The following is a 6,056-nucleotide window of genomic DNA, read 5'->3' on the forward strand; positions in this document are numbered from 1 at the left end:
GAGAGAGAGAGAGAGAGAGAGAGAGAGAGAGAGAGAGAGAGAGAGAGAGAGAGAGAGGTCTTGAAGGTAGACAGATCAGATCTAGAGCTGCAGAAGAAAATTCATCTAAAATGTAAGTGGACAGGGAAAGTGGCCCTATGGGAGGGGCTGCCCAGAAGATAATATCTGGTTTAATTAGAATGCAAGGTAACGTGTCCTTAGTGACATTTCAGTGTATGCTTTGTTTTGATTGATAGTCTTCTTCTATTTTCCTCATCTTTCTGCCCCCCAGTTCCTGCTTGTTCTCCTTCTGCCTCCAGCATTCTCCTTTCATGCCATGTGTGTCCTAGTACCCTCCCTGACCTGTACTTGCAGGCACATGATGATTCCTATATAAAAATTAAAACTGGGATGCATAGATGAGAGGTGACATACACTATTTGTCTGAGTATGGGTCACCCCACTTTATAGTAACTTTCCAGTTATACGCAAAATTGCAGGACTTTTCAAAATCTTTGCTGGGAATGGGAGATTGGATTCAGCCTTTCTAGTATATTTGCTCCTGGAACCATGTATCTGGTTCCTCTTGGGAACCAATGTTCTGCAAAATCTACATTGTAAAGAAAGAAACCTATCAAAGAATCTTAGGGATCTTGAAGTTTATTTCCTTTATTCAGAAAAGGATTATAGACCCTGGGAGAGAAAATGATTTTCCCAGGGTCACACAGATGGTTTTGGCTCATGTTGAATGAGAACCCAGAACATCTTGTGCTCAGCAGTGTGTCTCAGAGATCCTGGTTCAGCCCTTCCCATCACTGGATGATTTTCAATGTAAATAGTGGGGCCAGAAAAGAGCCAACGAGTTCAGGCTTTAAAGAAGACCAGAATGGCAGGTGTCTAGATTTTTCTGCAACTGAGCTACATTTCCATCTTGTCTTTGTTGCATAGTATCATGGTAGTTTCCTGGTAGCAAATGACTTTATTTTGCCTATAAGTCTTGCTGCTTTCTCTACCTTTATCATGGTGAATGCAGTAGGCTTTCCTATACCACTAATGATATGTTGACCTTGTCCATGACTTGTGGGCTGATGATCACCCTTAAGTTTATATGATGAGGTACTTGGGTATGTGATAATACTTGGAGATATTGTAACGACACAGATAAATGAAAATAGATCATTGGGGTTGATCCAGATCAACATGGCTAGTGTCATTACTAGAAGAAGAAATTTAGACACAGACACTAACAGAGGACAGGTGTTCTGAAGGTACAGGGACCATCCGGGCATCCATCTGTAAGCCTAAGGATAAATCTTAGAAGAAACAAAACCTTGATTCTGGAACTATGAGGAAATAAACTTCTGTCACTCACATCCCCATATTGTGATATGTTTTTGGTGGCAGACATTGTAAACTGGTATTGTTCTGTGACTTGTTTTGTTCCAAGACATGTGGATGGCAGTCCTACCGTGTCAGCTCTGAATCCAGGCTGATGAAATTCCTGTAAGGCGTTGCTCATTATTCTTGTGTTTGTGCCGTGCACTGGATATTGGTTGACTCTAGATAGACAACTTTGGGGTGCAGAGGAGCCCCAGATTGTAGTTTAAAGTGTTGCCATCCCATATGCCTGCAGACCCATGGGGAGGAAAAATGTAGGCTCTTATAATGACCAAATTTATGAGATTGTTTGTCATGCAGCCATTTTGAGCAGCCACTGACAAGTTTTTAAGACTTGTTTTAAGATTTGTAAAGGACAAGGATCTCTTGTGCACGATAGTATTCCCAACTTGGTCATGGTAACTGCTACACAGTATTGCTCAGTGAATCCTTCAGAATTCATGAATGAGCACTGATGACTCCCAAAGATTTTGAACAGTTAGGTGACATGAGTTGGGAGAAGCTTAATTTGGAGGAAATATTAGTGGGTGGTCCAGGAAGTATAACAACCTGGGTTAAGGTGTGAGGAAGAACCATTTTCTGAGGATGCTGAAGCTCATGACATTTGGAGGTCTTCATGTGTGTGCAGCTTCATGTACACACATAGGTACCTATGCAAATGTGTGTGCTTACATGGGGAAGTCAGAAGACAAACTTGGGGGGTTATTCCTAAGGATCTCTCTACTGTGTGTGTGTGTGTGTGTGTGTGTGTGTGTGTGTGTGTGTGTGTCTGTCTGTCTGTCTGTCTGTCTGTCTGAGTGCCCTGAACACATCAAATAGGCAAGGCTGGCAAGTCCCAGACATCTGTCTTCTATGTCCAGGACTGGGATTGCAAGCGTGAGCCACCATGGCTATTTTTAAGTGTGAGTTCTGGGAAATGAACTTGGATCCTTAGCTCTAGAGGCCTTTATGGGAGGAGGTCAATGAATAAAAAAATATGAATGTGAAGTTAAGGATTAGTTTTTTTTTTAACAAGGTCTGTTGGGAGTGAGAGCCATAGTAAATTCCCTACTATCAGAGGATATACCAATAGCCACTGTATGTTTGAGCATACTTTTTTAATATAGAATTTTGTCTTATACTTGGTAATTATTGATTGGTTTCAGTTAGTACAATATTGGCTCCTGTAATAGATAAAACACAAAAATATCAGAGAATTAGTATATGACATCTGTTGAAGACTGAATTTTCTGCAATCCATATGTTGACATCCTGCCCCCAGTACCTCACAATGTGACTTGTTTTGGAAAGAGTACTATTGAAGATGGAACTAGTTAAGATGAAGGTTTTTTTCAGGGGGAGGGGGCATATTTTCTGCTCAACATAACTGGGGTCCTTTTTATAAAAAGGGGAAATTTAGACACAGAGATACAGTCAGGAGGGAGCAGTGGAGTGATACTCCTGTAAGCTAAGGAATGCTGGAGACTTCCAGAAACCCAGGAGAGGCGAGGGAAAGGCAGGGACACATCTGTTCTTATGGTCCTTAGAAGGAACCTATCTCGCTAATATATTCCTCTGGAGTTCAAGTTTCCAGAACCGTTGCAAAAGGCATTTCTTCTGTTTAAAGCACTTAGTTTGCGTATTTTCCTGTGGCAACTCTAGCAAACCACAGCATCTCAGATAGTGTTCAGCTAGGTAACTGATATCCAGAGAGTCACCAGAAAACCAGCCCTTTCCTATAATGTCTGATCATCGTCAACACATAGCTCCCAAGATGACTGGAGTGATATGCAGGAAGACTATGGATGAGGAGGAACACAGGGGATCACAAGTGAACGGGCCACCTGTGGAGATGGTACACAGCACTTCCCTCATGTTCTACTGGCTAGAATGTATCACATGGGTGCCTAAAGCAAAGGATGCTGGGAGGATGCTCTAGACTTGGCTCATAAATGTTCCCTAAAGACCTATGTGTTGAGTGAGGGCTTGTTCCCCAGAGTGGTGCTATTGGGAAATAATAGTGAAAACTTTAAGATGTGGGGACCTTGTGGGAGGTCTTCTGGTCATTGTTTTAACGGATATGATGGTATTCCGGGCCTCTGTTTCCCACTTCGTTCATTCTTGGACTTGAGGTAAGTGCTTTGTTCTTTTGCAGGTTTTTGCCTTGCCACAGATCCAAAAGCAACAAGCCAAACCAACTATGAGTGGAAAAATCCCCAAACTGTGAGACAGAATAAATCTTTTTTTTTTTTTATAAGGTGATTATTGCAAGTATTTAATTACAGAAATGAAAAGTCTATGTGCCCAAGATAAAGAGGAAATGGATTTGGAGATGGGACAGATAGATTCAGCCTTGTTTCTGACTATGCTATAGGAGAGTTATCATGAAGAAATTAAAATGATTTGTTTCTGATTACACAGCTGGACAGTGGCAGCTATTTTCTATATTTATATGGGGAATATTATAAAACTTAACTTGTGCTGTTAAAAACAAGTGTGCGGGGCTGGTGAGATGGCTCAGCGATTAAGAGCACTGACTGCTCTTCCAAAGGTCCTGAGTTCAAATCCCAGCTACCACATGGTGACTCACAACCATCCGTAATGAGATCTGAAGTCCTCTTCTGGTGTGTCTAAAGATAGCTACAGTGTACTTACATATAATAATAAATAAATCTTTAAGAAAAAAACCAAGTGTGTGGAACTGTGAAATGTAAGAAGATAAGACCCATTTCTTCTTGGTCACCCAAAGTCAGTTTCCTGAGGTGATCCTGCACCAGTATGATTGTGGCATATCCTCAGAACCTCGTATGTATCCAACTTGACACAGTCATTTGGCTGACTTGAGCCAGGTAGGGATCCATCCTGAGGCTCAGATAAACCTCACAGATAAACCGTGTCTCCTCTATACAACAAAGCCACTTCCCTTGCCCTGCAGGTACCCTAGTTGGAAAATGCACTGGATTCTCTATGCTGAGAACCTAATGGCGCCTTCATTGCTGCCCTGTCCTTATTTGCTGAGGATGAAGCCTCAGGCACATTTAGAAAGTTAGGAAAGCATCAATGAAGTATGACTGCAGTAAGTTGGTTATTGGCTAAAGGATCCACTTAGATACAGACTCAAAAGGAGATAGCTATGATTTTTCAATGATGAGAACTCATTTAATTTTTTTTTTTTGATTAATGAAAATAGGATTTCAATAGTAGCCTCAACTCGGATATGAGAGGGCTCTTTTGATTCCTATGCTTGACTCCTAATAGTGAAAATGGTTGATTGTAACTCAGTTCCTCTTAAACCTAGGGCAATTTAAGGTTTTATTTTTCCATTTAGACAAAGAGGTAGATTTGGTTGGATTAGTGTCAAGTCATCTGTAAGGGGGGGCGCATTTGCTATAAGCTCAGGAATACCCCTCTGGCTTTACCATGGCAGACACTTGGCAACCCTGGCTCACCTTTGCTTCTGGAGGTTCACATCTCCCAGGTGTCTCTTATCGTTCAGGAACACGGCTGTGTTCAAGTGCTGTTGCTTTGTTAGAAAAAGAGGCTCACATTCTCTGACAGCGAACCCTTTCCCTCGTTTCCTTTGCATTCATTCTGCGAACATTTATCAAAGGCTTTCTAGTGCCAGGCCTTCAGGGGCCCAAAGTGAGTAAGAGAGTCTCTGCCCTCCAAAGAGCCCTGTGTCGTGGGGCTGGTCTCATTGTGTGGAGGAACTTCTGCTCTGTATTGTGAGGATCCTAGTTATCTTACCCCGTGCTTCAGGGGAGCTAAATGCATTGTGTGAAAAAAATTGAACACAATCCCAGTAGTCTCAAAGCCTTAAAGCATGTCTCTCTAGATTCATGCATAGATAGAATTTTCCTTATTATAAGAGGTAGTTGAACAGAAAGTGAAGACGGTATCTCTGGGAGATAGAATATTATTCAAAGACTATGGGGGATGAATCATTGACTTTTACTTTATTAGCTAGCAGCTCCCAATTAAATAGATTATTGAACTACATTAGTGAAACATCTGATAGGAAATGGTCCCAGGATGGCAATAAATGCAGCATCATATTGCAGTGTCGGAAGGTTGGAAACTCATGGTTTGAATTCTGCCTTCTCCATTCCTTCTTCCTTACTGACTCTTTTACTTCTTTCTTTCTTTCTCCTCCATCCTCTCTCTCCTGCCTTCTATCTTCACTTTCCCTTTTCACCTCTTTTTGTTAATTTAACCACTATCAAAAACCTTCTGTTTATGGAAGAGCCCTGAGGCAGGTGTGGGACATTGAGGTGAACAGGGCTCAATCTATTGCAATGCAAGGCTGGTATCCACACCTCTTTCCTAAGGTAGGATTGGTGAGTGCATACCCCACCCAGCCTTTCAAAGTAAAGAATTCCTTTCTTCTTTTTATTTTCTCTTTCTTCACTTACATTTTTCAATCTAGTCAATATGTTGCCCAAGATACTGGCTTTTGGCTGATTTGATAAAATCCATCACTCTCCACGTGGGGAGAATTTCTGGCATCCTTTGTTGCATATTGCAAGGATCAGCAAACTTTGGTTTTGTGTGGCCCATGGGCTAAGAAAGGATTTCAGATCTTTGCACCGCTGCACTGCCTGGGAAAGAGCAGACTGGTGAGGGGACCCGCAGCTGGTCCCGATCGTCCTGCGCCTCTCCTGCCCAGGAGGGGTGTTCGCCTGGCGGCTGTCCGCAGGCTG

The sequence above is a fragment of the Mus pahari genome, chromosome 5 (genome assembly GCF_900095145.1).
Source record: "Mus pahari chromosome 5, PAHARI_EIJ_v1.1, whole genome shotgun sequence".
In the NCBI taxonomy this organism is placed as follows: Eukaryota; Metazoa; Chordata; class Mammalia; order Rodentia; family Muridae; genus Mus; species Mus pahari.